Below are 8936 nucleotides of genomic sequence, written 5' to 3'. Positions count from 1 at the left end.
CATGGATTGGTGCATCGGTGCATCACTCTGAAAAATTGATTTTAGGCTTGATTTTGGTTCAAAATACTTTGTGAAAATTGTTTCAAAAATATATTAAGTATAAAACACAATTTTACACATTTAGTAAGGTTTGAATTTGAACTTGAAAGAGTTGGAGTAATAATTTGATATTCGATTAATTAAATCTAATATACTTAGAAAATCATTTGTAAAATCTTAAAATTCATTTAAACTTAATTTGTTATATCGAAACACAAAAATGTTTTCAACAATCTCCCCCTTTTTGATATAACAAAACACTTGAGTAATTTTAAGATTTTCTTTGAAAAACTATTTTAAAAATCAAGTTTGAAATTACTCCCCCTTACTGTAACACTTCTCCCCTTTTAAAAACATTGTAACGCTTAACATTTCTCCCCCTTTTTGTTAAATCAAAATGACTCAAAAATGTAAACAAGGTTGTAAAAAAAATGTAGCCAACAATCAAGAGAAACATTGTCCATTAGTTTCATAATCAAATGTGAAATGGCATAATTGGTCATAATGCAACTAATATGAAATTGATGCAAAAATTAATAAATATTAAGCTCAGAGTGAAAAATTCAAATCAAACCAATATATATATCAAGTTTAAAAACCACAAAGCATCCAAATTATATCTTCAAACAAATTCAAACAATCCAAATAAAAACAATAATCCCCAAATTATTCAAAATGTTTTAACAATAAAAGTTCAAAGATGATCCAAAACAAAACAAGGTCTACTCGTCCATAGAGGGATCTAGAGGCGGAGGAGGAAATCAGGATTAGGAGGTTGGTTTGAACGAGAACGACTCGATGAAGTTCTAGGGCGTTTGGGATTAGACATGGTTTAAGAATAGGAAAAGGGAATATAACCTGCAATTTGAAACACATGTATGCAATTTAATCAATCCCAAAACTCAATTGAGTCCTCAATAATTCAAGGTTCGCTAAATCAAATCCTAATGGGCAAGGTTTTGAAAACTATTTGAAAATAATCATAATATGTATAGTTTTCATGAAAACAACATAATTAAATCAAAAACATCAAATTTAAAAATTAAATTCAGATTTTCGATATAATTTTACCCCCAAAAAATTCAGAAAAATCTTTGAAAATATGTTAGTTTTTGATTAAATTAGTTGTAAAAACTAGTTTGTAATCATCAAACATTCAATGTCCGATATAATGTTCATCCTAGAACTAATTAAAACTAGTCCTAAGATCAAAAATCAATAAAATAGAAGTTTTTGAAATATTACCTTGAAAATTTCAGATTTGAGAGGAATGTGATGTTGTTTTGCGCGATTTGATGATTAAAGAAGGATTATGAGTTGAAAAGCTCGAAGATTCCGACAAAATTACTTTGATTTTTAGAAAAAGGAGGATTGAGAGAGTGACAGGGGCGTACGGCTGATGAGGATATAGTTTTAGGGTTTAAAACAAATGAGAAAATAAGCCTTTTAAACCCAAAACCCGACGGATGCATCGATGCATGACCCCGTGCATCGATGCACATTCAAGGCGTGCATCAGTGCATCTTCATGATGAATCGATGCAAATTCAAAGAGACGATGCACTGTTAAGTGTATCGATGCATGAAGCACAAAAATGTCAAAAATCCGTTTTAAATACTTAAAATGCTAAATTAATTAGCTCTAGTGGTATTGGCAACTCATATATTGAAAATTAATCATGTTCAATCAATCAAATTAATCTTTAAACAACATTTGAACATAAAATTATTTTTCACCAAATAACACAAACTCCCCCTAACTAATAGCAATAAATGCAATAAAAAATTACCATTATATGCATTTTTCATTTATTCTTAAAAGTGCTAAAAATTATTTTAAACACTAAGTGAAGATAGGTCAGTTAAACCTAAATCTCTCCTAAGTGTCCAAAATCTTTCATTGTCTAAAGGTTTTGTAAAGATATCCGCTAATTGGTGCAAAGTATCAACAAATTCTAGAACTACATCTTCCTTAGCGACATGGTCTCTAATGAAGTGATATCTAATTTCAATATGCTTAGTTCTAGAGTGTTGGATGGGATTTTTAGTGAGAAAAATAGCACTAGTATTGTCGCACTTGATAGGAATTGTACCTACTTCAATTCCATATTCAAAAAGTTGTTGTTTCATCCATAAAACTTGCGCACAACAACTATCGGCTGAAATGTATTCCACTTCAGTGGTAAATAATGCAACACAATTTTGTTTCTTTGAAAACCAAGAAATCAACATATTTCCAAGGAATTGGCAAGTACCGGAGGTGCTTTTCCTATCTAATTTGTTTCCTCCATAATCCGCATCAGAAAAGGCATGCAATCTAAAGCTAGAGTCTCTAGGATACCAAAGTCCTAAACTAAGAGTGTCCTTAAGGTATCTAAAGATTCTTTTAACAGCTAGTAAATGTGATTCCTTAGGACATGATTGAAATCTAGCACATAAACAAACACTAAACATAATGTCCGGTCTACTTGCGGTTAGATAAATCAAAGAACCAATCATTGACCTATATAATTTAACATTTACACATTTACCTCCTTCATCTAAGTCAAGCTTTATTGATGAGCTCATTGTAGTGTCATGTGGTTTGCCATTTTCCAGTCCAAACTTCTTGAGCATATCTTTGACGTACTTGGCTTGATTGATAAAGATGCCATCTTTTCTTTGCTTGATTTGGAGTCCCAAGAAAAATGAGAGTTCTCTCATCATGCTCATCTCAAACTCACTTTGCATTAGCTTAGAAAATTATTGGCAAAGAACATCATTAGTAGAACCAATATTATCATCAACATAAATTTGAACTACTAATAAATCTTCACCTTTATGCTTTAAAAACAATGTAGTGTCAACCTTCCCTTTTGAAAAACCTTTTTCAATTAAAAAATTTGACAATCTTTCATACCAAGCTCTAGGAGCTTGTTTTAAACCATAAAGTGCTTTTGTCAATTTAAGAACATAATTTGGAAATTTTAAATCTTCAAAGCCTGTTTCTCATTATATTACCACTTTCATCAAGCTTATTCCTAAACACCCATCTAGTACCTACAGTAGATTTATTACTAGGCCTTTCAACTAATGTCCATACTTTACTTCTCTCAAATTGATTTAACTCTTCTTGCATAGCCGTAATCCAATGTTCATCTTTTAATGCTTCTTTAATATTATTAGGCTTTATGCATGAGATAAATGCAACATAATTATAAATATGTTTAAGAGAAGATCGAGTTGTTACCCCTTCTGATGGATCACCTATAATCTCACCATCCTTGACATAGTTGTACTCTCTTGGGTAAGATACTTCCCTTTCTTCAATGGTTGGATTCTCGAGAGGATCTTGAGTTTCCTCATCTTTCGTTTGCATAGCCGTAATCCAATGTTCATCTTTTTAATGCTTCTTTATATTATTAGGCTTTATGCATGAGATAAATGCAACATATTATAATATGTTTAAGAGAAGATCGAGTTGTTACCCCTTCTGATGGATCACTATAATCTCACCATCCTTGACATAGTTGTACTCTCTTGGGTAAGATACTTCCCTTTCTTCAATGGTTGGATTCTCGAGGATCTTGAGTTTCCTCATCTTTCGTTTTTCCTTTGATGATGGTTCTCCAACGTCATGTTCACCGCCATTTATATTTATAATACCTACATCATCATTCAAACAAGAATCCTTCCTCGGAAGGGGATTATCATCGAAAATAACATGTATATACTCTTCTACAACTAAAGTTCTTTTATTAAATACTCGATAAGCTTTAGAATTTAAGGAATAACCCAGAAAAATTTCTTCATCACTTTTAGCATCAAATTTGCCAAGATTGTCTTTACCGTTGTTTAAAACAAAACATTTACATCCAAAAGGATGAAAATAGATAATGTTAGGCTTTTTATTTTTTGAAAATTTCATATGGAGTTTTCTTTAAGATTGGCCTAATCATTACTCGATTTAAAACAACAAGCTGTATTTGTGGCTTTCGTCCCAAAATTTTGGCAATTATTTTCACAGAGCATGGTTCTAGCCATTTCTTTTAAGTTCGATTTTTCCTCTCACAACTCCATTTTGTTGAGGGGTTCTAGGTGCTGAAAATTATAACTAATACCATTAGAATTACAAAAATCAGTAATCTAATTTTCAAATTCAGTTCTATGATCACTCCTAACACTTGTTAGAGTAACCTTTTTCATTTTGGATTACTTTTGAAAACGTGATGAATTTTTCTAATGCTTCATCTTTAGTTTATTAAGAATAAAACCCAAGTATACTAGAATAGTCATCTACCAAGACAAATGCATATTGTTTTCCACCCAAGCTAGTAGTCCTAGTTGGCCCAAAAGATCTATATAGATCAATTATAATACTCTACTAGTGATACATCATTAAGGATTTAAAAGAATTCGCTTTTGTTTTCCTTTAGCACAAACATCACAGATTTTTATCATTATCAAATTTAGTTTAGGCACCCTCGAACTAAATCACCTTGAATTAGCCGTTGTAAAACACTCATACTAGCATGTCCTAGTCTCCTATGCCATAACCAACTCTGCTCATCCTTAGCAACTAGCCATAAATTAGTCATATCATAGAGTCTAAATGCACCAAGTATATGTTTCTATTCTATGCCAACAAGCATAATTCGATTAGATGCATGTCAATAACTTACAACCATTAATTTCAAACATGACATTGAATCCTTTATCATATAATTGACTAATACTTAAGAGATTATGCTTTAATCCATTCACATATAAAACATTTTTAATTTGTATGGAAGATGCATTACCTATAGTACCTATACCTTCGATGTGACCTTTTGAATTATCACCAAAAGTCACTTCTCCTCCATTTTTGGCGTTAAGCTCTATGAACCGCTTTTTTCCCGGTCATGTGTCTTGAGCATCCACTATCAAGGTACCATGGGTTTGAATTTGATTCTCGTGCCTTGTAGTAATGCTCATTTTCCTACAAATATAGATTAATTTCTAATTTTTGGTACCCAAATTCTTTTGGGTCCATATTCATTAGTTTCCAAAATCCTAGTCCCCTTAGGTATCCATTTGTGTAGGATCCTTATCTTTAGTATAATGACTCTTAGGAACCCATATACTTTAACGATTTTTCTATTAGAGGTTCTTCGGGGACCTCTATGATTGTAGTTTTTAAAACTTTTTCTAACAAATTTGGATTTTGAATTTTCTTCATTTTCAAAACGTTTTGTTCCATCTTTATCAAAAGAAGTTTTAAGATCATCAATTTTCTTTTGATGATCATCATTGACCTTTGAAAATAAATTTTGCAAATCCAAAATTTTCTTTTCAAACTCTTCTTGTTTGATTTGCAAATCTTTGATTTTACTTTCAAGATCGTTGTTGGTTTTGGATATGAGTTTATTTTCATTTTTTAATTTTGAAACATCATTTTTATATTTTAAAAATAATTTCTCATAATCCGAAGCCAACCCATTATATTCCTCTAATAGTTTATCATAAGATAAATCATCAAATTCAGATGAGTTAGAGGTTACCTTAGAATCTTCCTCGAATGCTATCAAGCACAAGTTTGTTGCTTCTTGTTCCTCTTCATCAGAACCCTCTTCATCGCTCCATGTAGCCACATGAGCCTTGTGCTTATTTTTTGATTGACCCTTTCTTTTTAATTGTGGGCAATCATATTTGACATGCCCCGACTTTTTGCATTCATAGCAAATGATAGGGTCCCTTCTCTTTTGGTTCATTTTTTAGGCCTTCTTTTCGTTTGAATTTTCTTCCTCGGTAAGGTCTCATCATTTTTCTGAACCATTTGGAAAACAATAACATTTCCTCGTCATCGTCATCTTCATCCGAATCACTCTCATCTTTTGTGGATTTGAGAGAAACTCCAATGTTTTTCTTCTTCTCCTTCTCCTTTGGTGTCTCGTCAATCTTATCGAGGTCCACCTCATCTTCAAGCATCATTTCATGAGTGAGGAGGGAACCGATTAGCTCTTCAAGAGTTAAGGACTTTAGGTTCTTAGCCTCGATGATTGCAGTCTTCTTAGATTGCCATGATTTTAGAAGTGAGTAAACTAACTTCCTCACAAGATTTTCGTTTGGAATGATCTCTCCATATGATTTGAGACCATTGACAATCGTTGAGAATCTATCCGTCATAGCAGCTTTGATATCTTCATCTGGTTTCATCCTGAAATTTTCATAGCTATGTGTTAGAAGACTAATTTTAGATTCTTTTACCTCGTCGGTGCCTTCATGAGTGACTTGTAGTTTATCCCATATTTCTTTGGCGGTTGTACAAGATGAAACTCTTCCATATTCATCTGGCCCAAGAGCACAAACTATGATATGGATTGCTTTGGAGTTGAGCTGTAATATTCTTGTCTCTCCTTCACTCCACAATCTTGGATGAGTGAGAGGCTTGATATATCTGTATTCTACAACATTCCATGCTCCCATGTCACTTTCTAGAATAAAATACATCATCTTATTCTTCCAATAGGCATAGTTAGCTCCATTAAAGAAATGAGGCTTGTTGACGGGCATCGAATCGAGACCGGAGTCGACATTTGAAGTAGAGGCCATTGATGACTTGACAATCAATGTAACTCTTCCCGAATCGACTCAAGAGGCGATTAAACCTTCAAATGAGTGAGGCTCTGATACCAATTGTTGAGTTAATCGATCGATGGAATCGACCAAGAGGGGGTGAATTGGCAATTAAAATTTGGTGGAAGCTTTTGCAGAAAATTGAAAGTAATTGCAGCGATTAGAGGTGACTTTCTCAACCAAACTCTACGTCCACTACTTAGCTATCCACACTAAGGATTTCCACAAATTCACTAATTTTTCTTTCTTTTGAGGACAAAGAGTAACCTTACAAATCCCTCAAGAATTATACCCCAAATTCTTGAGAACACTCTCTCCCAAAGAGAACAATACAAATTTTGTAAACTTACAAGAAAATCCTCACAAGGAAAGATGTTTGCACAATTCTAAAACAAAGAAAGAACACTCAAGAATAATACAATTGAGCACAATAAGTGTTCTTGAAAGCAAAAATGAATATGAATGAAGAGGCTGAAAATGCTCAAACTGAGGTTTGATGCTTTCTCTTTGATTATCTCTTGATTCTCTCTTGATTCTTGTTTCTGGTTTTTTATCAATGGTTTCTAAGCTTGTTTAAATACACCTTCAAATGATTCTGAACATTGGGGAAGCTTAGTGGAGTCAATATAGACGTTTAAGTGTGAAAACAATTAATAAATTCAGTTGGGAGCATCAGTGCATCGATGCATACCCATGGTGCATCGGTGCATCAGTGTAAAATTCAAATATTTTGACCGTTGGACCCTTAGTGCATCAGTGCACTAAGAGTGCATCGATGCATCAAGTGCATTTGATGTTTCAAAATAGCTAGAGTGCATCGATTCATGGCTGGTGCATCGATGCATCAAATGCATTCAATGTTTTCATAAAATCCTCAGTGCATCGATGCATGGTATGTGCATCGATGCATGAAATGCATTCTATGTTCAATTTAATTCATGGTGCATAGATGCATGGATTGGTGCATCGGTGCATCACTCTGAAAAATTGATTTTAGGCTTGATTTTGGTTCAAAATACTTTGTGAAAATTGTTTCAAAAATATATTAAGTATAAAACACAATTTTACACATTTAGTAAGGTTTGAATTTGAACTTGAAAGACTTTGAGTAATAATTTGATATTCGATTAATTAAATCTAATATACTTAGAAAATCATTTGTAAAATCTTAAAATTAATTTAAACTTAATCTGTTATGTCAAAACACAAAAATGTTTTCAACAGGTATTTTGGGCATTTTTACCTCATAAGGGTATTTTCATAATTTTTAATCATGTATTTCCCGCATTTAACCTTTAAAGGAATAAATCAGAATTTTTGGATTCTGAGATCAATTTATTATTACATAATTCATGGAGTTAAAATTATTTTCGATCAATCTACCAATTTCCTTGGGGAGCAGTCTGAGTCTTCTACAGTGTTCTACCGTTATTCCATATTCAGTTTAAGTCTAATGAAAGTTAAATACACCTCATAGACCAATTATTTCCATTCATGCATTTTCCAATTATCAATGTGTTCCGAAAAGCATACAAAAGGTAGTAGAGTATTACCTCAATTTACATGCTCCACTGATCGAACATTTTATCTCCATTCGATCACTCTCGAACTTGAATTCAACGTCCAATAATTTCTCGGATACATAGCTACCGAATTTACGTCAGATGGTGAACTTAATTGAGAAACCAAATTGAATCCGAAGATAAAACAATGAAAAACGGCTTACTGAGTGTGAATTTGGCAAAATGGACTTTGGATTCAGACTGAGGACGTCGAAAAACATAAAATATGACTTTTCGAAAAAAAATGACTTTTTTGTCAAAGTCAACGATCAACGGTCAGGTCAAAATTAACGGTTCGGGTCGGGTTACCTCATATCGGGTCAAATAAACTCGGTTCAGACCGAGTTGGGCCGGTTCTAGAAGAAACTAGAACTGTCCCCCAAGCGCACGCAGCGGCGTGTGGTGGCACGAGACGCTGACAACGAGGGCTTTTCCGACGATCGATTACTCTTTGTTGATGCACTCACCAATTACAATCAAAATTTAATCAAAATCATGCCAAAATCGGAAGAAAATTAACCAAACTATAAACCCGAGCTTACCCACGACGACGGCGTAACACTAGGCGACGGGATGGGTCGGGTTTTGATCGAAATCGTTTGGGGAGTGCAGCGGTGGCCGATGTGAGGTAGAATTGCGGCTGGAATAACCGAAAATGAGGAAAATCAAGGCCCACGCGCATTTTGGGTTTCAACGAAGCTTCAAATCGTTCGATTCCCAACAAACGACGATTGATACG

Source organism: Hibiscus syriacus, unplaced genomic scaffold, assembly GCF_006381635.1.
Source record: "Hibiscus syriacus cultivar Baekdansim isolate YM2019G1 unplaced genomic scaffold, ASM638163v2 tig00110890_pilon, whole genome shotgun sequence".
Taxonomy (NCBI): Eukaryota; Viridiplantae; Streptophyta; class Magnoliopsida; order Malvales; family Malvaceae; genus Hibiscus; species Hibiscus syriacus.
Note: the sequence above shows the minus strand (reverse complement) of the source record.